This window comes from Muntiacus reevesi, chromosome 3, assembly GCF_963930625.1.
Source record: "Muntiacus reevesi chromosome 3, mMunRee1.1, whole genome shotgun sequence".
NCBI lineage: Eukaryota > Metazoa > Chordata > Mammalia > Artiodactyla > Cervidae > Muntiacus > Muntiacus reevesi.
The window spans coordinates 220334409-220361718 of record NC_089251.1 but is presented as its reverse complement, the minus strand read 5'-3'; the positions used below and the strand labels follow the sequence as shown (position 1 = coordinate 220361718).

Genomic DNA, 27310 nt, shown 5'->3' with positions numbered 1-27310 from the left:
TGGTGGAATACTACTCAGCAGTTAAACAAAAGAATGAAATAATGCTATTTGCAGCAATAAGGATGGACCTAGAGATGATCATACTAAGATAATTCAGAAAGAGAAAGACAAATATCATATAATAACACTTATGTGTGGAATCTAAATTATGACACAAATGAACCTGCTTATGAAATAGAAATACACTCACAGACATACAGAATAGACTTATTGTTACCAAGACAGAGGAGGGGGTGAAGGGTGGATGGATTGTGAGTTTGGGATTAACAGATGTCAACTATTATATACAGAATGGAGAAACAACAAGGTCCTACTGTATAGCACAGGGAACTATATTCAACATCCTGTAATAAACCATAATGGAAAAGAATATAAAAAGAATATACATATATATGTATAACTGAATCAATTTGCTATATACCAGAAACTAACACAATATTATAAATCAACTATGCTTCAATAAAAAATAAATCTTAAAAAGGTGAGAAATTAAGAAACTCATAGCATTTACCTACCTCATGATGCTGACATACTAAATTTTCATTTTCCTACTTCTCGAGCTTTCTCACCATGCTATCTTCTGTCATTGCAAGGCACGCTCTACCAGAAACAAAATAGAAAGAAAATACATCTGCTTAAGGATTCATTATGTATCAGAAATTATGTCTAATCAAATTGAATTAAATTCCAATGCAAATAAAAACAATATTTACCAGGGGCTTGACCAAAGTATTTTAAGGAGAATTTAAAATTTACAAATATCAAAACACACATAAAGTGTTTGTATAAATACTACATCATTGTAATTCCCTGTTTCTAGAGTATGCAAATGAAACACAAAGATAATACAAAACTCATTAGTAATAAAAAATAATAAATAATATAAGAATAAGGAAATGGAGAGTGTGGGATACAGAAAGACAATAACAGGTAAACATTTTCAATCAATTTAATTATCAACTTTTTTCATTGCACCAAATTACATCTGCATATCTGGGCCTATAAAAATGTAAGATGGACTGAAGTCTGGAACAAAGGAAATCAGATGTGATTAGTTTGGAAAAAGTAAAAGAAAACTAAATTATTTAGCAGAGGTTGAGAGAAAAAAAATCCAAATTTAATCAATAATGTGAAGAGAGAATCTGGTTAGATCAGTAGTGAATGTAGTTCAGTACCAGGTCCTAAAGAAACTGTGAGGAGACCAAATTTGTTATTGCTTTTTTCCTGGCCCTTGGTGACTGGTGGCTGTCCAAGGACTTGACACTATGCTTCTCATTGGACATTGCTGTAGTAATCAAAACACTTTGGTAGCATTCCCTGGTAGCTCAGCTTTTTAAAAAATCCACCTGCAGTGTAGGTGACCCCAGTTCAATTCCTGGGTCGGGAAGATCCCCTGGAGAAGGGATAGGCTACCCACCCAGTATTCTTAGGCTCAGATGGTAAAGATTCCACCTGCAATGCAGCAGACCTGGGTTCGATCCCTGGGTTGAAGGTCCCCTGGAGGAGGGGGTGGCAACCTACTCTAGTATTCTTGCCTGGAGAATCGCCATGGGCAGAGGAGCCTGGTGGGCTACAGTCCATGGGGTCACAAATGTCGGACATGACTGAGCAACGAAGCACAGCACACAAACAACAGGAAACCCGCTCACATAACCTGAAGAACAACAGTCATTTAGGGGGAGAAGAATTCAAAAATAAACATTCTAGGGGTAGAGTTAGTTTTAACATGGCCACTTTCAAAAACTTACACATAATTTAACTCTTTTTTACTTTGCCTCCATCTCAGCTGTTTTACCCTGAGTTGACTTTAACATAATCTCTTCAGTCAGGATACCAAGATGGCTTCCGGAAGTGCTAGGCTTTTGCGGTAACCTCTCAACAACTATAGCATAGAGACTCCTCATTTAACCCTATTGGCCAGGTTATGAATCGCACATTCATTGCTTAACCAATCACTGTAGCCATGAAAGTCATTATTTTAATGAGGACACCCAAGTCAAGATTTCTTCTAGAACTGAGGGATGTGAACCTCAATAGAATGATGTAAGAGTAAGAGAGAAACTGGGTTTTTCTTTCTTCTAAAAATCAGGGTGACTTTTATCCAAAAGAGAGGGAAGGGATGAGAGATTTTTTTTCCTGAAAAATCAGTCTTACTCCTGCCCCCAAAAGAGGGGAGGAATGAGAGCTAGATCAAAAAACAAGTATCCAGTGAAGCCTGCAGCTCTGGAGAGTGATCCATGGTCCAACCCTTCCTTACCTCCCACTTCCACTTCTTAACAGAAGAAAGAAGAAATCTTTATATTTCATTCTTCATGTTGCTCCTAAGTGAATCAGCTTCCTCAAGTATAAATTGTACCATTGTAGATTCATTATCACACCTAGGAAATTTAGGAATGATGGCAGGAAGTCCTTTAGCTTTCCTTACTCCTATCTCTGCTGAAGAACTCCCAATGATACTGATCATCATTACTTTTAAGTAGATGTAGTTAAAACATACTTTCTTAAGTTGGTATCTCTCCCTCTATGTGTTACCCACTGGTTCTAATTTTTGCTTCTAAACCCATCCAGGTTATGTTCATTTGTGTTGTACATAATAGATTTTTCACATGTTTAAAGGCAGGTTTATGCAACTGCTATGTATATAACATGCTTTCCAGAAATTTGACATCCAACTATTATGTTCATTTTTTCTCCAACTATTTTACCACATTTTTTCCCTGAACAACATTTTGGTTGAATCTCATGTTAGAAGATTTTTTTTTTATTGCCGCTATTTAGTTTGCTTGTTTAATTTATATAGTCTCTGAAAGTCAAGGAAGAACTTGACTTTCAATGTGTAGCAACAAATTATTTATTTACATCACTACTCACACCTAAAGGTTTCCTATGTTGGACAGAAATAGAAATATACTAATTTCAGCTGTGAAGCAAAAAAAAATCTGTATTCCTGTATATTTTTCTCTCCTGCTTCATCTTCAGGTTGTTCTACTCCAAAACAAATGAACAAGCAACTTGAGTCATATAGAGAGTGTATACTTTATCATCTCTGAGTTCACAAAATGTATTTATTGCAGCAAACGGTTAGATTCCTGTTTGTGTGCCATGGGAACTGAATTTCTGCCCTAATGTTTTGGCACATCTTCAGTATATTTACCTCTGTAGGAGTGGTGTGTATCCACAATTATGTTATTTGAAAAGAATTTTTGTACTGGAAAATCTCATTGAGATGCAGCATCGCTTTTCCAAGGGTGTTTTGGGACAGGAAAGAATGGGGCAGTAATATACAACCACTTGGTTACATCACTCATACCAGAGAAATTATCATTCAACTGCTGATGGGGAACACTTGTACTTCTCTATTATCAAAGATTTTGCAGAACTGCTCAATCCCTTCTATTCATTTCATTCCAGCTGTTCTAACACAAGGGATGAAACATTGTTTAAAAGGACAATACTATAATTTGGGGGGCTTTTGAAGGGGGTTTTGCTCAATTTGGACTGTGTGTGGAGCAAGCTCACTGCCTTATAACAAAGGCATAAAACTCAGTGGTGACAGGCAAGTCAAAGGCTAAAGAATTCATTAAAAGGAAGAAGCCTTAAATGATCAGCCATAAACAAGCAGCAGCAGCAGAAAGGAAGCAGGGAAAAGGTAGAGACCGTGAGAAGGAATGTGCACTGTCCCAGGACTGCAGCCTTTTATAATGCTTTGGGAAAATTCACTCGCAGGGCTCCAATGGCTCTTTCCTGAATTTGTCCTACATCAAAGAGTCACAAAGTTGTTCTCACTAGAGCCTATTTTTAGTATCTTTTAAGGGTGCATAGAATTGAAGTTTTTTGATAATAGCATCATGAAATTGTTTTATATCAATTATCTGGTACTTGCTTGCTGTGTGATCTTGAAGGATAAACCTTGTCCTTTCCTTGGGAATCTTCCTTTTCCTCATATGATATTTCTTCCTATTTTACTTTCTGTTTACACTATAAATATCCACTAGCCTTTGTTATACTTCTTTACTCTTTTCACTTTCTACTCCCATTCTTCTTGAATGTCAAATACATGAATACATCCTTCCATTCCCATTTTCTATTCCAGTGGAAGACATTGCAAATTATATGTGGAAATTTTATGGTATAGGAATTATTTTCAACATGTATTCCAAGAAGTCACCACTAAAGAGCAGAATTGAGATTTGAAATGAAGTGGATATTTTGCATCCTTGGTTAGGAATGTGAAAACTTAAGAATCCAGAAGGCTTCCAAAATGCTTCTCTGAATTGTGTGAAGAACATATTTATATACTTGCTTCAATAATGATAGTAAACCTGATTGTCAAATCAAGATTATTATAGAAGATGATAGTGTATCTTCAGTTTGGTTCATATTTACTCCTCAAATATAGAGATCTAGTATTTGAGGATTCCCAATGACTTTTGAAAGTGATAATTTTCATACAAACAAAAAAGTAAACTATTGTAATTATGAAAAGCAATATAGACCCTGTCCCCCTTCCCTCTGCTCACATTCCATCCTCAAGTCCTATACTAGTGTCTCATAAGTGATTTTCACTTGTGAGAGGAAAGAGACAGTGTTAGAAGCTGTTACTTCTTTATGGAAAATTCTCTTTGAGGTAGCTTGTCTACTGGACCACCCCCCATCTCACTTTTCCCTCTCACAGTACTAGTGGGGTCTGGGGTCTTCTTCCATCTAATTAATAACAAGCCAAAGGAATTCTTGAGGCTCACACATAGTTAAGTTTGGTTCACAAAAAATAGACTACATACATCGTTGGATTCCATCTGAAGTTACTAATCAGCATATTTTTTTTTTGGCATATTCTCTTTTCTACATAAACTCCTACAATTCATGCAGTGGAGATAAATGACTGTGTGCAAGGATTTAGTCATCCTGATCTTGACCACGTAGTCACAGCAAATAGGACAATGCTTGCCACATTAAGGTGAGTACTCACAAGGTACATATGAAAGGACACGGGGAGAAGAATTTGAATGTCATGATCCTGTCCATAAAGTAAAATAGTATTAGGCAGTTCATTATACAGAGAGGATATTCAGCCCCAAAATAGATACCATGGGAAGCCTCTTAATTTTCTGACTTGGGTTGCATGATTATGAATAATATGGATATTCTCTCTGTGATAGGTTAAATCCCCAGCTTAAAGAACCTGAGAGCGCCTTCTGAACTGCCTACCTCTTATTTCTAGATCAAACTGATTTATTTCTCCTGCTGTTTTCCCCCCAACAAAACCATCTTCTTCATGTATCTGACGTTGCTGCACATAAACGACACACACACACACTTAACAGAAACAGAAATTATTCCAAAACCTACTCAAGATTTCTTCAAATGATTATGAGTCATATCTGGCTCCAATTCCTTGTGTTCCCTGAATTCTTCCTTACTGAACTGCTATTTAAAAGTCTACCTTTAAACCTTCCTTGGGTTTCTCCAAGTAACCTAACACCCTCCCACCTTTCCAAAGCAGCCGCAAACACAGGGCTAATTTTATATCGTTTTGTTTTGTCTTGTTTATGGAACTGTGGGTTCGTGAGTCATGGGGAAAGGGGTACTGTGTCAGCCAAATATGTTTAAGTCCCTTCAGAGACATCCCTGTCCTCACATGCCATGGTGACCACCCCGCCACTAGACAGAGCTGTGCTGGATTCTCAAGGAACCTGGTGAGAAAGTACCAGGATGGGGGAAGGTTTATCTTATGCTATTAGTATGTGCAGGACCAAGCATACTCATATACGTATTAACTGCAATCTTGACACATCTATTTGGATCACCGCTGCTTGAGGATACAGTGAGCAAACCTATCTTTCCTTTCCCACTGCAGACCCAGCTCCTTTTCACTTTAGTCAGAAACAGGAGCTTCCACAGTGAAGTGAGCAGGCAGACCAGTGAGCTTGTAGAGACAATATTAGCCATTTTATTGGCATGCGTTTATCCTTTACATGCTATTGTCTGTGTCTTACTGAGTGTACATTTATAAAAGTTATAAAAGTAAATACCCAAACAGATATACATTGTGAGAGTGTAACCCTGACTTTTTATGACTTCAAACTAATGGGAAGTCTTTGTTCCTGAACGGCTTTCTGATGACACACTCAGGGAATGTCCTCCGGGCAGTGGCAGCTCCTCGCCCACTTATTGAGACAACCCCCCACGGGACTGCCACGGGGCTGCGGTGCCTTCGGCGGGGGTTTTTCAGCTTATCTGCATGGAACCGCCACTTCCACCTCCTTTGTTTGGCCTGCCCCTTTCTTTCACCATCCCTCCTCTAACGTATGTTTGCTCAAAGGGCTGAGCACAAAAGGTATCACTTCTGTCCTGAAAGATGTCTTGTGACTGAACAAACACTGTGTTCCCTCTCCCTCTCCTGACTGTTCTGAGGTATGTTCCTGATCCATGATGCTAGCAGGAGAGAAACATATCCTGTCAAGGCCCAGCTCTCGGGCATGTGGGCTAAGTCTCCTTTGTTACAGACAGGGACATCCTTGGATCCTGAAGTGAATTGCCGTTTCTGACTTGATGGATGATGTGGGCTTTAAGTACTTGTGTACTTGACACAGCCCTTTCTCCTTCCCTATTTGCTTCTAGACTGTAAAAAGTCAGATTGAGGAGTCACAGACCTGCTTTATATTTGAATTCTTTACTTGGGTGCCCAGTACCTTACCTTTAGTAGCCCTTCACTGAATATTTGTGGATTTGGCAGGATTTATTTTAAATATTACAGACTTTATTTTCTTGGGCTCCAAAATCACAGCTGATGGTGACTGCAGCCATGAAATTAAAAGACACTTGCTCCTTGGAAGAAAAGCTATGAATAACATAGACCACATATTAAAAAGTAGAGACATTACTTTGGCAACAAAGGTCTATCTAGTCAAAGCTATGGTTTTTCCAGTAGTCATGCATGGATATGAGAGTTGAACCATAAAGCTGAGCACTGAAGAATTGCTTTTGAAAAAATTGATGTTGGAGAAGACACTTGAGAGTCCCTTGGACTGCAAGGAGATTCAACCAGTCAATCCTAAAGGAAATCAGTCTTGAATATTCATTGGAAGGACTGATACTGAAGCTGAAACTCCAATACTTTGGCCACCTGATGTGAAGAACTGACTCACTGGAAAAGACCCTGATGCTGGAAAAGATTGAAGGCAGGAGGAGAAGGGGATGACAGAGGATGAGATGATTGGATGACATTATCAACTCGATAGACGTGAGTTTGAACAAGTACCAGAAGTTGGTGATGGAAAGGGAAGCCTGGCATGCTGCAGTCCGTGGGGTTGCCAAGTGTCAGACATGACTGAGTGATTGAACTGAACTTGAAATATAGTAGCTACACTAATCAAAAGCATTGGTTCTCCAATCTTAACATGAGTCAGGACCACCTAGAAACCTTTTTAAAACACAGATAACTAGACCTCAACCCCAGAATTTCTGATTCAGTAGGTCTGGTAAGAGATCCTAGAAACTTCATCTTTTCTTTCAAGTTCCTAGGTGGTGCTGATTCTGTTGGTTGGGGACCACACTTCAAAAACCACTGATCACAGACTCTAGGTTCATCCACATTACTACAAATGACCCAATTTCATTCCTTTTTATGGCTGAGTAATATTCCATTGTATATAGGGACTATATCTTTCTTATCCATTCATCTGTTGATGAGCATTTAGGTTGCTTCTGTGTCCTAGCTATTGTAAATAGTGCTGCAATAAACACTGAGGTGCATGTGTCTTTTTGAATGATGATTTTCTCAGGGTATATGCTCAGTAGTGGGATTGTTGGGTCAAATGGTAATTCTACTTTTAATTTTTTAAGCAACCTCCATACTGTTCTCCATACTGATTGTATCAATTTATATTCCCACCAACCGTATAAGAGGGTCCCCTTTTCTCCACATTCTCTCCAGCAATTATTGTTTACAGATTTTTGATGAATCTAGAGTATGTCATATAGAATGAAGTAAGTCAAAAAGAGAAAGACAAATATCACATGTTAATGTGTATATATATATATGGAATGGGCTTCCCTCGTAGCTCAGTCGGTAAAGAATCTGCCTGCAATGCAGGAGACTCAGGTTCGATTCCTGGGTTGGGAAGATCCCCTGGAGCAGGAAATGGCAATCCACTCCAGTATCCTTGCCTGGAGAATCCTATGGACAGAGGAACATGGCAGGCTACAGTCTGTGGGGTCACAAGAGTCGGGCATGACTGAGCGATGCGCACACACATATACACACACACACATATGTGGAATTCAGAAAAATGACTGATGAACCCATTTGCAGGGCAGGAATAGAGATGCAGACATAGAGAATGGACTTGTGGAGACAGCAGCAGGGGAAGAAGTGGGTGGGACGAACTGAGAGGGTAGCGTTAACATATATACACTTCAATGGATAAACTAGAGAGCTAGTGGGGAGCTGCTGCATAGCACAGGGAGCTCAGCTCCTTGGTGTTCTGTAATGACCTGGAGGAATGAGACTTGGGAGGGAGACTTATGATGGAGGGGATTTATGCATACTTAGAGCTGATTCACTTTGTTGTACAACTAACACAACATTGTAAAGCAATTATACTCTAAGTAAAAAAAAATGAACCACTGATCAAAGAAGTGTGCTGTTTTCTGTAGGCACAAGGAGAAGTGAAAGATCTAGGGATAGAAAGGCCATATTGATTTTTAAATGTTTGTTTTCCTTCTGATAATATGACCATGTTATATACCTAATTACAGAAAACAAATTATATTAAAACTAAAAGTGAATAAAATTGGAATTACTTAATTATATATGTTCTATTATATGACAGAAACAAGGACAAGTAAAGATTTGGCTTTACAATTATAGTACTATAGGTGATGTATATTAAGTATAAAATTATTCAATTGGATTCAACATTTTTATTGATAATAAAAGTACTATTAAAATTATATTCAAAGAGATAATCTTTACTTCTTTCAGACAACAGCCTTTCAGGTTATGTGTAATCATTCACATTCTACAAATGAAGAAAAAGTTCAGAGAAGCTGAGTAAGTTGCCCGAAGCCAAACAGCTCCTAACTGGTGATGTTCACATTGGCACCAGAGCAAGCTGTTTTCATCCTATTTTCTGTCTTCTATTCTATTTCTCCAATGTCTGATGTTTCTGTTTTATGATGTCCCTAAGACAAACTACAGTGTAAAACAGAATATTAGGCAGGCCATCATCAAGGGAGTAAAGTGTGAATAGGAATTACAGTACCTGGGTTCTAGACTCATCTTTCCACTAATTAACTGATGAAACTCAGGCAAGTGTGTTAACCTCTATGTGCTTCAGATTTATCATCTAAATAATAAATCTGCTTTATCTCCTTCATAAGACTGTGTGAAAATCAAATTTCATAATGTAGTTGTAATTTAATCTATTTATTCATACCACTTTTACTGCATAAAAGATCTAAAGAGGTCTTGTTATATAGAAAATAGCTTAGAAATGTTTAAATACATTAGAGATTTAAGATCTGATGATTAGGCAGAGTAAGATTATAACTTGTATTAATTTAGTTTAGTTGTCTCTGAATGGAATAGAAAGATAGATTAATCATCAATATTCAAGGCACTTAGGGAAAATTATAAAATAAACAAAGAATATGGGATGACTTAGTGAGGGTTATAATCTACTTGCTTAAACTATTAAGCATAGGAAAAAAATTCTACAAGTGGTTCCATACTCTGAAATAAGTACACAATTCTGGTATGAGGAGAGAACACTGGTAGTGCAGCTGTTTCCCCAAAGGGGGGAAATATTTGAATCAACCTTTCTCCTACCGACTTCCCTTCTTTCTTCCCTTCAAATGCTTTCCAAAAAGTTTTGAAATATCTGTCTTTTGAATTTCATATTTGTTCAGTATTCTCATGTAATTTATTCTTCGTCTACTAACGTGCTATTCTAAACGGAATTTAAATTTGAAGTATTTTTTAAATGACCTTAACAACATTGACTTGTCAAGGAGTACCCTAATGCATTATTTTTAGAGGCCCAGCCCTTGTCCAGTTATGTTCACTTCCATTTAATTTAATTGAACCCCAGATTATTGAAACCAGAAGCTACTTTAAGACAACACTGAGTCCCTAGCCCCCTGTGTCACAGATGAAGAAGAAAGAAACCTAGGCTACTGGTTAAAAGGACATAACTAGTTAGCAACAAAACTTGTACTAGAGCCAAGGGATCCATCACTCCCATAACAGCTTTCTCTTCACCATATCATGCTACCCACTGTAGAGTTTCCACCTTTACCTAGGAAGTTAAGGAACAAATTATAGGCCCTCCCTGAGGCAGGAAGTACAGGAAAAAGTGCACAAACTACAAAAAAAAAAAAAAAAAAATTAGATGTGGCCAGACAATGTGCATTGGAGTCTTAGAATCTAAGATTTTATTTAGCACTGACATAAATCATGTGACTTTACTTCAATGGGCCCCAACTTATTATTTTATGAATTGGGGACCAAAAGTATCTACATTAGAGGATTAATTGTGTGATAGAACACGGTCAACTCTGCTCAGAATATATTAGGTAAATAATAAATATATCTTCTCTCTGTTCCTCATTTTTCACAGTTTGATCTTTCTGCAGGTAATACTTTTCAGTGGTCATTATTTCTCTCCCTTGTATCTGTCGGATTAAATTCATCAATCTTCCCCTCTCCCCTTTGACTGCTCCTTTTTCACCTCTTATACTGGTTGCCTTCAGTCCTTACCCTTTCACCAAGAGTGAAATCAAGATACCTTGCCCTTTTCCCCTCTGCATCTTCTTTTACAAACTTCTTTTCAGGGCATCCACAGAGTGGGTATTGTTTATAATGAAAAGGTGATACCAGCAGTTTGTACTTCCCCTTGTAGTTTGAGGCCCCTCCCAACAGTGTTCTCAACATTATTGCAACCATTATTCAGGCATTTGGAAAACTGATAGTGACATATTCCCAACCTGGCTACTAAATGCCTCCATAGTGTAAATGTTAACTTTCAAAGTTTTTTTTCAACTCTTGTTTCATGCATTATATATTTAGCTTTTATACTTGTTGCCACAGCAACATGTGTGACACTTGTCTGAGTTCCACTTTGACCTTTCACCAGTGTTGAAATATTAAGTTTGAAAGAACAAGTAGAAATAAAGGATATTCTTTAAAAAGCCAGAGAATCATTCAATTGAAAATATCTCCATTATTTTGCAACTCTGAGACATCGCCAATATCATTGCAAGATTTGGCTTATGTACACCTGGAAAATATGAGGCTTGAATATTTCATGTTGACACTCCAGCTTCACTTCCCTTGGGGTTTGGAGGGGAAGCTAAACTACACGTGTTAAACCTCTTGCTAAACTATAATTCAGCTTATGCCACAGGGGCTTCTTGGTGGCCTCTCAGTCTTTCAATATCCACCCCCTACTTTTTCATCCAGTATGAATTTATTAGCCATTCCTATATTGGAACAAAGCACTGTTCAGTGTCAGCATTAGCCCCAGGTAAAGAAGGCAGATATTTATAGGGTATGATTTTTTTAAAGCCCAAAAACATCCTACAAAAATACTTTTTCTAACAGCCTTACTGAAATTCCCATATTAGTCACTTCCTTGGAATGAAGCAGTGAGAAAAAAAATTATCTGATAAAATATACAAGCTATCTTAAGTCATGGCACATAAAGCTCCTTTCACTTACTGATCAAACTAGATAATCAGTCACTTAGAAAGACTAAAGGAAGGAAAACTGTGATAGGAGAGTGGAGGAGAAACAAGGCTTGGAGCATGTCCAAGCTTGGAAAGGCAGCACGATGTGAACAGATAAAGAAAATGATATAAAGACGATATCATTAGAGACACCCCTCATGACCTTAAAATGATGGCTGAAGACCAACCCCAATGCTAGATGTCCATATTTCCATCTGTCCATCCATTTGACAGTGTTAAATAACTTTGCACAAAACACTATGTTACTAAACTAAGGGCACAACCATGAAAAGAACTCAAGTCTTTCTTCTTAGAGTTTACAAAGGAACAAAGGCATATAAATAAAATTTACAAGTCAGAATCTTAGATGCTATGATAGACTAAGGCTGGTGGTGCTAAGAACTGACATGCATTACCTTGTGACAGACTCAGTTCTATAAATGTATTATTTAATAATTTCAACAATGCTCTAAAATAGATGTTATTATAAAGGCCATTTCACAGATGAGAAAATGGTGATAGGCCTTAAGTAACTTGCCCAGGGTCTTACAGATAAAAAGAAACAAGATTAGGATTTGAGCTTAGGTTATCTAGCTCCAAAATCCACATTCTTAACACTCTGTTGCATAGCTCTCAAGAGCGCATAGGAGTTAGAGCCAAACTAAAATAAAACCCTGCAGAACTAAATATGAGAAATATTGCACAGATCCTAATGGTTATCGCTACAGGAATTTTCAGCTAGTCACAAAAGAAACATAGGGTTATTATAGCCATCACTTCATTCTCTAGAGCCTTCGTATAATCAACACAACTGGCTGCAAGCTTTAACACCAAAGCTATTCATTGATGAACTGTATCCTCAAGGATTAAAAAGGGTTAGTAGGACACCTTTGAATTATTATAATTTGCCCATTTTCATTGTGAGTAGAGGCAAGCTGGGGCATTTCTCAAGCTCACAAAGGAAATAGATGATGAAAAAAAAAAGTATAGGGAGGCAAGTGAAGATTTGTGAGCAACACAAATTTTCTCAGAGCATAGGGAGGAGACCTAGGAGACTGTAGCATCTAATTTGATACACTTATAAGCCACAAACATGTCTGAATGACCAGGAGCCAGCTACCGCTGCAAAATAACCAAGATAGGTCTGGAGTCAGCAGGGAAGCGCTGGGAAGGAAGCCAGGCCAATAATGAAAGGGGGCATAAAGGTACACATTAAACTCTCCAGAGAGAAAAAAAATAAGCAAAATTTCTAAGACATCCCCAACAAAAAGTTGAAGTATTAACACTTCTGCTAAAGTAGCAAAAATGGTAAATTTGCTGGTTTCACTAAGCACATTATATTGCCTTTTTTTTTTTCTTCCTTGACATGGGGATGTGGGAAAGCTTCAGTGAGTAATAGTAAGTGAGGATGTAAGAGACTTTTCCAAAGAGGTACCATGAACCAATGACTTGGAGTTTGAAAGGAGCCATTTATATTTCTGGCATTGAGAACTCAGCATATTTGGGGTTGGCATCCAATGACTGAGTCCAGTGCGCTGAGAGACGGGATTCCAGATGGGAGAGAAGCTGTCTTATTTCAAAGAGTAAAGCTGCCATCAGAACCCAGGGAGCTTGATTGAAGTTTCAGACATCTGATTTTGCCAGAGTTCGGATCCCTCGCCTTTCAAATGCCCTGACTTAATAACCACTTTAACCCATTGCCAATCTTTCTGCGAACATGTCTTCCTGTGATTGGGAAAATTAATGAACAGGCCCTAGCTAATATAATTAAACCCAAACACTCCTGATTTCAGTATCAAGAGAAAGCCACTGCCCTGATTTTCTCTTGACAGCATAAAAGTCTGGCCATCCCTGAACTGCTTAATTATTGAAATGAACTGTAACAGTACACCCAATAGGGGCAGAGGTCGCTGAACAGTTCTGCAAGTCAGAAGGCAGCAGGGCTGACAGAGGGTCTGCCAGCGCCCTGGGCTGCGGCTCCAGACCCACACAGTTTTTCTCAGGCAGCCAGCTTCTGATAGGTAGCCTGATAGCGGGACTAATTTGCTCCTATTCCAAAGGCCCAACGATGCTTGCTTGTTTTAACACAAGCCAAAATATGCTCTGGTGACCACCACGACATTGCAATTCCCATGCCCTACCACATTCCTCTTTCAGATCCCAGGCGGTTTTTTTTTTTTTTTTTTCTTTTTTTCTTTTTTTTGTCTCCCTACGTGCTGTCCAGGATGTAGACAAAATGAATTCCAACTGATCTATGTGGGGGTGGATTATTTTTTTAGAAACAAATGGCAAATTAAGAGAGGAAAAAATATCCTGCTCTCACTTTTCTATTTGGTGGGGGTGTATATGTTTATTTTCTCAGAGACACTTTCTGGTAGTGACAGCAGAACTTAGTTCTACGAGTTCTGTTCTCCCCCCTACCACCTGATTTCAAAATAATACATATTAGCCCTCTATTTTGCTTAACTTCTATGCCTCTTACATCTAATAGAACTCATATCTTTCTTTAAGCAATAATGTCCAATTTTCTGTGATTTTTAGAATAATTCCATCTTTTGGAAAGGACATTTTTTTTTCTCTACTATGTCTTTAATAATATTTAGGCTATTACCAAAGATGGTGAGGAGGGAAAAGTTGGAAAATGTTACTAGAAATATTAATACTAGATAAATCAGAGTAAAAGTGAGATTTTCAAATGTTATTATTTAATATTCAGTATTATTAATAATCAGGAAAAGTTAGAAAAATAAGTATGTTCAATGGTTTGACAAAAAAGAACATTTCTAAATTTTATCTGAACCACGTGGCTCAGATGGCATAGAATCTGTCTGCAGTGTGGGAGACATGGTTTTGATCCCTGGGTTGGGAAGATTCCTTGGAGAACGGAATGGCAACCCACTCCAGTATTCTTGCCTGGAGAATTCCATTTTGTGTGCTCTGAATTATGAAGACAACGTCTTTAGAAAAAAAAAATAACAACTCTCAAAAGTAATGGAGTCTTCAGTAGAATCAGACACTAAGTTATGCTCAATCTTCTTTAACACCATTCTCTTAGATGCTACCCTTCACTCAACATCTGGTAGCAATGGACCCATGATTTCTCTGACCTCGCTAAAACTTGCTCTGAGGCTATGTAATGCTAAAAGCTAAAACTCTAAAGGGATGGTAATCTTTTAATAATAGAATGTGAATATATGTCCTCCTTTGAGACCAGTAAAGGTAATGGGATGATTAGATATTGCCACACATACATACCATTTTTATGCAAACTGAACACCTTTGAGAGTAAAAATGGAACAATTGGTGATTGAACTGGGACAAGAGGCCTAAACCAGAACTATTCCAGGTAAAATGAGACACATTATGTTTTTACCTAATTGCTTGATAGTAAAGAAATTTATGTTTAGACATACAGTAGTGCCCCTTTATATTCCAACACCCCCTTGGATTCCTGAAACCACATGCGTGCTGTGCATGCTAAGTCACTTCAGTCAAGACCAACTCTTTGCGACCCTGTGGACTGTGGCCACCAGACTCCTTTCTCCAGGGAATTTTCCAGGCAGGATTACTGGAGTGGGTAGCCATGCCCATCTCCAGGGAATCTTCCTGAACCAGGGATCAAACCTGCAACTCTTATGTCATGAGTTCACGGATAGCACCAAATCTTATTTATACTATGTTTTACCTATATATACATCCTTATGATAAAGTTAATTTATGAATTAGACCCAGTTAGAGATTAACCATAACTAATAATAAAACAATTTATTAAAACATACTGTAATAAAAGTTATGTGAATATGATGTCTCTCAAAATATATTATTGTACAAATTTAATGCCTTTTCCATTTTAACTAAGCAATTAACTCACTGTATGGCTATAGCTTTTTCAGTTTGAGGTGCAACAGTACCACTAGTACAAATTTTATTTTTCCATCCTCATAAATTCATGAATAGAAAATCTGTTCATTCCACAGATCTTAGCAACATCAGCATATCATTCTTCTTCTTTCTTTGTTAGGTCAAGAACGTTCACCTTTTCACTTAAAGGAAACATTTTAAGGCTTCTAATTAGCATATCCTTGTTGCCAGCACCGTGACTTTGCACTCTGAGACCAATATTAAGTAAAATAATGGTGACTTGAACACAATCCCTGTGATTTCACAGAGGTCGACCTGATAAAAGAGATGTCTACTAAGTGACTAATGCATAATATGCTAGAAAAAGGGATGATTCACCTTCTGAGTGGACAGAACAGGAAGGCTGAGGATTTCGTCATGCTACTCAGAAAATCACACAATTAAAAACCTACAAGTGAGTTATTTCTGAAATTTCCCATTTAATATTTTCAAACTGGATAACTAACATGACAGAAGGCAAAACCTTGCATAAAGGACTACTGGACATTAGATGACTGGATCTTTTCTTTTCTTGGCCAGGCTAGTCCATTTGCCTTTTTCATTTATTGCCCCCATTCATTTAAGCTGAACTCTTGGATCAACACTACTAGCTTCCTAGGTTCTCAACTCAACCTTTGCTATCACCAAATATTCTCCAATCTTTCCAGGTAGACTAACTGGAACCAGGTGAAACTTTGGTGTCTGCAGGCCAGAGTGGGAACTCTCTACCATCATTCGGTATCCCCTCTGTCCTAGTCTAGTTGCCTGGTAGCCAAGAATCTCCACATTAGGAAACTTTATGGATTATTCTTTGTTCCATGGGTAAAAACAATAAGGACATGTGAAAATGCAGTAAGACTCTATTAGAAGTTGGCTTAGTAGTAACAAGAATTTAGTAGTATGGGGAAAAAATGCTATTTTCCACAATATTATAGTGTAAAAACTTGGTACAGATGTAAATCCATGGCTGATTCATGTCAATGTATGGCAAAAAACCACTACAATATTGTAAAGTAATTAGCCTTCAACTAATAAAAATAAATGAAAAAAAACTTTCTTAATAAATAAAACACTTGTAGATTAAAAAAATGCTTCACAAATATTTTGTAAATAAAGCTAGTTGAGTTATTAAAAAAAAAAAACTTGGCATAGCCATGATGAATTTGGTTGTAGCTGTCTCCAGATACAACTATGATAGAGAAGGTTCATAGCGGTTCCTTTGTATAAGTTTTGTGAAAATGTAAAGAATCACTGGCAGTGAGTGGGTTTTAAACTTTAGTATTTATTTTAAGAACCACCTGGGGTCCTTACTGTAAATGGTTACTAGCTTCCACCCCCTCAGCAGGTTTGCTTAGATGCTCCCAAATCAATATACTTAATAAACCTCGCAGGCAGTTTGGATATAAAGGGTCCCTACAAACGAAAGCACTGGTAAAGGCTTCATCTTTCTCAGTCATTCTCTTACCAATACACAGGAGGCCAGGAGCCTGTAGTAGCCTCTTCTGGTTGCCTTGGAGGCCTCCTATATTGGCAGGGATGTGTAGACCTACCTAAGACTGAGAAAGAGACTCCCTCATTCCTATAAAAATGGCATGGTGTGTGTCCTAAGAAAATAGACCAATTTTGGCATAGACTTGAAATTAAGAACTAAGCTTAGTCTCCAGAGAAATAATGTTAAGTATAGCCTAAACCCCAATCAGAAAGAAACTGTGATTCCCTTCATGATCTAGCCTTGGCAAAGAGAAATTCAAATGTGTTTCAGTCACATCAGTGATGTTCAGGAACAGACTGCAGCGAATATACATGGAAATTACTAGGGAAACATCTGAATTTTTCAAGCAAGGTGAGTTTTCCTTCTCAGTTGTCTAATCTAACATTCCAATAGGAGAAGAAATCCAGCATCTGAAAACTGTACTTAATCCATTCTTTAAATAGCATTACAGCCTTTTTCATTTCTCTCCACGCTGCGTTTTGTTGTTTTTGTCTCGGAGGCTTTAAGGCAGGGCCAGGACTTGCACTGGGAGGCCTGAGGATTACAGGAAATAATGACCTGTATATATTTAGTTGTTCAAAGGAAATTAGAGTAGCCTGATTTTTATTATTCCCCATTGCCCCACATTCTCTGGTGTAATAACTTGCCCTGTTCTCTAATTTACTTTTACATCATCGGAAATGTATACCATTTAGCCCAGATTCTCCCATGACCAATCAGGACCTGCTGCTAGCTAGGTTAACAAAACCTTCCATGGGAGGGGAAGCCTTCCTAATGCAGGCCAGCCAAAGACACCAAAGAGCTGGTCTTTCTGGAAAGTACATGAATTGGAGAAAGTGATTTACCAACTTCTCCCCTTAGGTAGCCAAGGGCCACTGTATGTCCCTGCTATTGAGTGTGACAGTTAACATTTTCAGGACTGGTGTCATTTTAGATTAACCTTCTCCTGTAAAAGTGAGCAGGCAATTGCACTAAATAAAATGCTATTTAATTTTTTAATTGTTAGTCCATCAGTATATTTACAGCAGTACTGTGCCTCTGTCCTGACTTTCCATCTTTCTTTCCCCAACTCTTACCACCAAGTTTGTATATTCTCTTTAAGTTCATCTGCTTTATTTTTAATTCAGAGGAAGAAACATTTCTGGTTTGGGTTTTTAAAAAATTATGCTTAGGTATTTAGATTATGATTTTCTAGCGACTTAGCACATATCATCTGTATTTGCTAGAATACTAGGTGGAAGGAGGGGCACTAATGGGAAATATTTTCTTTTGGAGATGAATATCACAGTATCTTCAGAACAATTGCAACTTAACAGTTTTTCTTTTCATTACAACTCTATATACAGAGTTTACAGACACTGTTTACAGATACTTCAAGATGAAAGGAATGTTTGAGAGGTAGGCAGAATTGATTTTTGTAGATTCAGTGTGTTTTGGGGGACATTAAATGAAGTTTTACGGATTCTATCAACTCTGTTACAATAGCTTTAACTTGTGTGCTCTTTAACTGCTAGTATTTGGCAGGGTAAAAATGAAGAGAAATAGTAAGTAGTTTTAATAATGACAACTTCTGAAAATCACTCCAACATGATCATATTTTAAGAGCTCAATAAATTTGGCCTTTATAAACTTTTCTTCATCCCTCCCAAAACATTTCACTTCAGTCTGGGCAGTTGCCTCATTATTAAATAGGGTCTCTATTCCAAAACAAACTCAAGTCGCTCGTATTCATTTTACTTTAATTTCCTTCAGTCTCATATATTGTAAGATTAATTATTGGTTTTGTTTTGTCCCCTCACTGCCCCTTCTGAAACAAGAGAAATCCACCTCATTTTCCTACTTTTAATTTCTTAAAAAGAACATTTTTTCCTTTATATTTTTCTCAAAGTTGATACCTTAGAATGTCCCTCACTTCTTTCTAAAATCCTCCCAACTCTCCTAAAATATTAACCTCTGGTTCTGGTTCAAGACACAATTTTTATAACACTTGCTACTTTATAGTAACTTTAATGGAGTTTAGGTAATTTCTCTTACCAAATTACCTGAAATGCTCTAAATTCTAATCCTAGATATCATGGTGATTCGCCTGGGTCTGTCTGCAAACTTCAGAGACTGCAGAATTTCTTATGGGATACTCTGGCTCACTAAACCTCCAAGGACCTGTGAGCTTCAGACAAATTTGGGATATGAATAGTTTATACCTCAGTGTGCATTTAAATCAGCCAATGCTCCTCCTTTCCAGAGAGTTCACCAGGTGACTGACCATGGGGCCAGGGGTGAATGAGGTGGGAAGGGAATAATGTAGTGAAGAAAAGAAATACTGATTATTTTCTTTGAAGCAACAAAATTATTCAATTGCCAAATGGAAAATATATATTCTCATTGATTATGCTCATTCCAAATCATTCCATAGAGAATCATGAAAAAAAAATCATAGCATGATAAACAGATAATATATAGAATTATTTCTTTCAAGATAGAAATTTAGGTTTTGCTTCGTGTCTCCCACCCCCGACTTTTCCTGTCAGAATAATGTATGAGATTTCAATTCTACTTCATTTATCTATATGTTTGTCCTTATGCCACTACAAACTGTTTAGATTAATTTAGCTTTGTAGTAAGCTTTAAAATAGGATGTGTGGATTATTTAACTTTGTTCCTCTTTTTCAAGATTGATTTGACTGTTCTAGGTCCCTTGAATGAATTTTAGGACCAGTTTGTTTAAAACAAAAAAATGGGATTTTGATAAAGATTGTATTGAATCTGTAGATCAATTTTGGGAATATTACCATCTTTACAATATGAAATTTTCTGATCCATGAATGTCAGATGTTTTCCCATTTACATAAACCATTCTTGTGTGTGTGTGCTGTGTGCTTGTCTGACTCTTTATAACCCCATGGACTGTAGCCTGCCAGGCTCCTCTGTCCATGGGGATTTCCAGACAAGAATACTGGAGTGGGTTGCCATGCCCTCCTCCAGGGATCTTCCCATCCAAGGTCTTCTGAATTGCAGGCAGATTCTTTACCATCTGAGCCACCACGGAAGCCCAAACCATTCTTAAATTCTTTTAATAAATGTATTCAAATTTAAGAGTGTAAATTTTGTTCTGCATTTGCTAACTTTATTTCTAAGTATTTTTCATGAAAGTTTTTTCTTACTTTTGTTTCAGATTTTTTATTAATAGTATATAAAAATACAGTAGAATTTTGTATTTTGATCTTGTACCCTGAACCCTAGTTTGATTCATTTATTTATGTGTGCATTTTCAGTTGTGTCTGACTTTTTGGTCTGAATATTTCAGTGTATTCTTTAGGACTTACTATATTGAAGATCATTGCTTCTGCAAATACAGATAGTTTGTTTGTTTTTTTTTTTTTTTTTCCAATCAGGGTGCATTTATTTTTATTGCTTAATTACCCTTGCTAGAACTTTCAGTAAAAAGTTAAATGTAAGTGGCAAGAGTAACATCTTTGTCTTGTTCTTGATTTTATGGAGAAAGCATTTAGTCTTTCACCACTATGTATGGAGATAGTCATGGGTTTTTCATCAATGTCCAGTATCAAGTTAGAGAAGATCCTTTAAATTCCAGTTTATTAAATGCTTTTATCATGATAAAGTGTTGAATTTTTTGCCAAATGCTTTTTTCTGCATCTGTTGAGATGATCATATAGTTTTGCCCTTGGTTCTATTGGCATTGTGTATTCCATTATTGATTTTTAGATATTAAGCCAACTTTGTATTCCTGATATAAATCCCACGTATTCCTGGTATATAATCCTTTTTATATGTTATTGAATATGACTTGCTAGTATTTTATTGATGAATTTTTCATGTCTATTGGTCTGTAGTTTACTTGTGATGTCTTTGTCTGGCTTCAGTGTCAGAGTAATACAGGCCTCAGAATAAATTGGGAAATCTCTTCTATACTAATTTATTTAAGAGTTCATGAAGATTGATACTAATTCTTATTAAACATTTGTATAATTTATCAGTGAAGCCATTTGGGTTTGGGGTTTTCTTTGTAGGAAAGCTTTAAATTACTGATTCAATCTCTTTGCTTATTATATGTTGCTCCTGTATGACAAAAACTGTATTTTTGCAGGTCTAAAGTGGAGACATTATTGCTTTATTTGTAAAACCCAAAACTCATTGAAAAATAAGCCAAAGTAATCTTGAGAAAGAAGAATGGAACTGGAGGAATCAACCTGCCTGACTTCAGACTCTACTACAAAGCCACAGTCATCAAGACAGTATGGTACTGGCACAAAGACAGAAATATAGATCAATGGAACAGAATAGAAAGCCCAGAGATAAATCCACGAACCTATGGTCACCTCATCTTTGACAAAGGAGGCAAGGATATACAATGGAAAAAAGACAATCTCTTTAACAAGTGGTGCTGGGAAAACTGGTCAACCACTTGTAAAAGAATGAAACTAGAACACTTTCTAACACCATACACAAAAATAAACTCAAAATGGATTAAAGATCTAAATGTAAGACCAGAAACTATAAAACTCCTAGAGGAGAACATAGGCAAAACACTCTCCGACATAAATCACAGCAAGATCTTCTATGACCCACCTCCCAGAATATTGGAAATAAAAGCAAAAATAAACAAATGGGACCTAATGAAAATTAAAAGCTTTTGCACAACAAAGGAAACTATAAGTAAGGTGAAAAGACAGCCCTCAGATTGGGAGAAAATAATAACAAATGAGGAAACAGACAAAGGATTAATCTCAAAAATATACAAGCAACTCCTGAAGCTCAATTCCAGAAAAATAAACGACCCAATCAAAAAATGGGCCAAAGAACTAAACAGACATTTCTCCAAAGAAGACATACAGATGGCTAACAAACACATGAAAAGATGCTCAACATCACTCATCATCAGAGAAATGCAAATCAAAACCACAATGAGGTACCATTACACGCCAGTCAGGATGGCTGCTATCCAAAAGTCTACAAGCAATAAATGCTGGAGAGGGTGTGGAGAAAAGGGAACCCTCTTACACTGTTGGTGGGAATGCAAACTAGTACAGCCACTATGGAAAACAGTGTGGAGATTTCTTAAAAAACTGGAAATAGAACTGCCATATGACCCAGCAATACCACTTCTAGGCATACACACTGAGGAATCCAGATCTGAAAGAGACACGTGCACCCCAATGTTCATCGCAGCACTGTTTATAATAGCCAGGACATGGAAGCAACCCAGATGCCCATCAACAGATGAATGGATAAGGAAGCTGTGGTACATATACACCATGGAATATTACTCAGCCGTTAAAAAGAATTCATTTGAATCAGTTCTAATGAGATGGATGAAACTGGAGCCCATTATACAGAGTGAAGTAAGCCAGAAAGATAAAGAACATTACAGTATACTAACACATATATACGGAATTTAGATAGATGGTGGCGATAACCCTATATGCAAAACAGAAAAAGAGACACAGAAGTACAGAACAGACTTTTGAACTCTGGGGGAGAACGTGAGGGTGGGATGTTTTGAAAGAACAGCTTGTATACTATCTATGGTGAAACGGACCACCAGCCCAGGTGGGATACATGAGTCAGGTGCTCGGGCCTGGTGCACTGGGAGGACCCTGAGGAGTCGGGTGGGGAGGGAGGTGGGAGGGGGGATCGGGATGGGGAATACGTGTAACTATATGGCTGATTCATGCCAATGTATGACAAAACCCACTGAAATGTTGTAAAGTGATTGGCCTCCAACTAATAAAATAATATTAAAAAAAAAAAAAAAAAAAAAAAAAGAAAAATAATCTTTTTTTCTTTATGTGGGTATCTTTATGTGGGAAGCTAAGGAGGAGAATTTTTCCAAATGAAGTAGCAAGTAAGGAAGAGAAGATACTTTCCTCAACTAGGGAGATATTAGGGGTATCAGGCACTGTAACATAGTCCTATGGAGGGGCCAAAATGGTGAAGATAATGGACATGAAGTCTGACTCTCAGAATCTCTCCAGCTTTCCCTGTTGTTAAGGCTCTTGGGAGCTGCAGACACACCTGACTTCAGGGTGCCTATGTAGGCTGGTATACATGGAACTTCAACAGTATAGGGGCTTCCCTGGTAGCTCAGAGAGTAAAGAATCTGCCTGCAATGTGACAGGCCTGAGTTGGATCCCTGGGTTGGGAGGATCCCCTGGGGGAGGGCATGGCAACCCGTCCAGTATTCTTGCCTGGAGAATCCCCATGGACAGAGGACATGGGGGGCTGGCGGGCTACAGTCCATGGGATCACAAAGAGTCAGACACAACTATGTACAACAGTATATATTGTACATGGCCTCAGCAATGTGTAATATAATGACTAATGGCTGGAGAAGTCCCCACAAACTTTGGTTTTACCTAAAACCCATGGTTGAATAAGGGACTTTGTTGGATTTTAACTGATTTAAATAAAATAAAAATAAGCATCTTAATTTGCTGACTAAAATTTGTATCTGTTTGAACAGGAAGTCATTGGCACACTATATCTTGAGTTCTCCACAACAGACCAGCCAGGTCTGACCAGTCCTTCACCAAAGCTGAGTTGTCTAGAAATTATCCTAGGATGTTAATTCCCTTGGGTATAACATAGAGATTACCCTCTGATATAGCATAGAGATGCTCCCTAATTCTGGAGTCAGAGTGCCTATGATTAATGCTTGGTTCAGATACTTAATAGTTGTAGAACCTTAAGCAATTTACTTAGCCTCTCTGTACATCAGTTTTTTAATTTTTAAAATAGGAATAATCTATGATATCTAATATAACACCTGCCATGGAGAATTATGTGACAATTGTTATTTATTCCTTAGCTACTATTACAATTGATATTATTTCCAGAAATAACTAGTTGAGGAACTAAGTTATATGTCATTTGTGATTCTTACTGGAATTATTAAATACCTTCCTTTATTACACTGACTTCTGACATGGCTTCATCCTTGCTGTTACCAGTTGTCAACATAGCAGTCATTTTTCATTCTTTTCCACATTCTTAAAAGGTCTGGAGACTCTTCTTTTATATTATCTCATATTCCTTTCATTTTATCCATTCCCTCTCCTTTTTCTTATGTTTTTCAGTCAAAATGTAGAGAAACCCTCTTCAGTGCCACCTCCTTTTCAGTGAGTAACTTACTGGTTGTCCATATTTGTCAAGTTTGGTACTGGTATTTTAAAGCCATTATCTCAAACCCATGTCAGAGCCCCTGCAGGATAACTATTGCTACACACATTTTAGAAATGATGAAATTGGTGTAGAAAAGTTTGGTAATCTACTCTAGTTCACTCAGTTGTTACATGGCATGTCTCACACACAGTTTTAGTCTTCTTCTGAGTCTAAAGTCCATATTGCCTCTTATCCTTCAAGCTGCTGCCAAAGTAATTTAGCTATAGTGCAGCTTTGATTATAGCACTCAGCTCAATGGGTCCTTATTGCCCATAAAATAAAGCCTAAACCCTTGGCCTTAAAATTCAAAGCCTACTATAATCTGGCCCAAATCTACATTTCCAGCCTCTCTACTCATTGATCCTTCTCACACCCACTACACTCCAATCAAAACATATAACTTTTCATTTCTAAACATGTCATATATTTCCCTGCAAGGCTGCCTTAGCCCATGCCTGTCCCTTCTGCTAGATCATTCTTCTACCTAGTATCACTTCCACCATTAAATGCTTTCACTCTCAGATAATTGTATAATATCCCCATCTGTACCTCCATAGTAGTTTGGAGATAGGCACCTTATAGTTTTAATCAATCTGCTTAAAGTGGGGACAATACCTGAGTGTCTGAGTTGGTAAACACATAGAGGTGCTGGGAGGCTGGGCACAGTCTTTTGCATTCCCCACAGAGGATGCAGCCCTGACATGGAACCAATCAAATAAGAAGTACCTTGCTACTTTTCTGCACAATTATCTATCATTTCAATTAACCTGAATCACAGTGCCTGGTCTGTAGGTACCATCAGTTCAGTTCTTTGGGACCCTAGTTCCATCCTGCCCATTTCACGGGTTTACATTAAGATGATGGGAGGCAAGGGCCTTAGAGAGATATAGAAACTGCTGTATTACATACCAGTGGCATGGCCAAGTAATTAGAAAAATACTACAGACTTTTTTCAACATTTCAGGAGACTGTACAGCTCATGAATTTATTTTGGACCCAAGACCCTTCAAAAAATCAACAGATATTAAGGCTATAGATGTGGTCAAGAAGTTCCAGGATTATGCTTCTGTAACCTGACAATAGAATGTCTTTCTTCTAACTCAGTTTCCTGGCTAGGGGCTGGGTGATGGACAATTCAGCATAAGACTTCACTTCTCAGATGCACTTTCTACATCATTCATTTGACTGCAGCAGCATTTGCAGGAGGGAGAAGAGGGGCTATGAAGGTGGTGTTGATTAAAGTTACCACTCAATACTTCCAAGTCATATTTTATCTCTAACCATGACATCATTTTGATGTTTTATAGAGTGATTTTCACACTTGCCCAAAGTTCATAACTGTCCAGATGCCTGACATATAATAGGTGCTCAGAACATATGTGTTTAATAAATGAGAAAGTGACTGAATAGCTAGTAGGAAAACAACAAAGCAAATGACAACACAAATTCTGAGTCCTGACCACACCTACTGAGTCAAAATTTCCAAGGGGGAGGCATAGTGATCTGTACACTTAATAAGCAACCCTGGATGAGTGTGATCACACAAGTTTGGGGCATACTACCTTAGGAGAGAAGTTTCAAACTTAACTAATTATCATAATTAACCTAGAGAAACTTTAAGACTCATCGATTTCTGGACCCTTGGGCTTCTTGAATCATGGTCTAAAGACAGGAATCTATGTTTTTAAAGCAATTTCTCAGATAGTTCCAGATATGTGAATCACTACAGCAGGTTATGTTGTGCTGAATTTACTCAAACAGGGAACTGAGGTCAAAATAAATGAATAATGAGATCAGCTTTGTTGTTTAAAGACAAAAAATGTCTTTCTGGTTTGGATGACACAGGTGTATTCATTTGTCAAAACTCATCAAATGGTACACATAAGATATGTGCACATCACTGCATATAAATTTTATCAAATATGTGTGAAAAGAAATACTAGATATAAATTCTAGTAAAGCTATGCAGGCTGAAGAGTTTAAAGATAAAGTACACTGATAACTGGAACATTCCTTGAAGTGCATCAAAACTCAAGGATAGATAGTTATGTTATAAAAGCAAAGCATTATTAGATAGTCTAGGTGGTGATTGCACAGCTGTTCATTCTATTTCAACTTATAGAAAACTCTTATAGTAAAATGTTAAGAGGACAAAAAGTAATAAAGAAAAATTAGTAAATACCAGAGAGAGGTGAGATTGAAAGGATATCAGGGGAAAAGAATTTGAGGGAAAAGCTGAGATTTGACTAAGATAAGCCTCTCTGGATTCAGCTGAAGGACGCAAGTAAAGGAAAAACCAAGGGTGATGAAGAGGACAATGGTAACAGAGAATAAAAATACATTGCACCGAGACAGAAACCAACCTATCTCATTTTCCCATACATTAGAACACATGAATTACTAGGCAAGGTGAAGGACATTGACAGATGAGAATTTTGGCAGCATAAGGAGTATGGCTTCCATATGAAATTACTGGATTGGTGGTATGGCATACTTCTTTTGGAGGAGGTCACCACTAACCCCACCATAGAGCCACCAGAACTTATGCAGGACCAGGGAAACAGACTCTTGGAGGGCACAAACAAAACTTCTGTGCACCAGAACCTAGGAGAAAGGAGCAGTGATCCCACAAGTGACTGACACAGACTTGCCCGTGAGTGTCCAGGAGTCTCCTGCAGAGTCCTGGGCCAGCGGTGGCCTGCTGCAGGCTTGGGGACACTGAGTGTAGCAGTGCATGCATGGGACCTTTTGAAGGAAGTCACCATTATCTTCATTACCTCCACCATAGTTTGGCCTCAGGTCAAATAACAGGAAGGGAACAAAACCCCGCCCATAAAGAGAAAATTAGATTAAAGATGTACTGAGCATGGCCCCGCCCATTAGAACAAGACTCAGTTTCCCCCACAGTTTGTCTCTCTTATCCTTCTCCATCAGAGGGAAGACAGACTGAAAACCACAATTACAGAAAACTAACCAATCTGATCGCATGGACCAGAGTCTTGTCTAACT

At 37.7% G+C, this 27310-nt stretch overlaps 1 long non-coding RNA gene across 1 annotated transcript in view; it reads right to left on the bottom strand.

The window, feature by feature from the left end:
- LOC136163420 (uncharacterized) overlaps positions 1 to 27310 on the bottom strand; it is a 220005-nt gene that overhangs the window by 107214 nt on the left and 85481 nt on the right. The window contains exon 2 of the long non-coding RNA XR_010662240.1: positions 516 to 600. This is a non-coding gene — a long non-coding RNA (uncharacterized lncRNA). The remainder of the gene's footprint in view (positions 1 to 515; positions 601 to 27310) is intronic.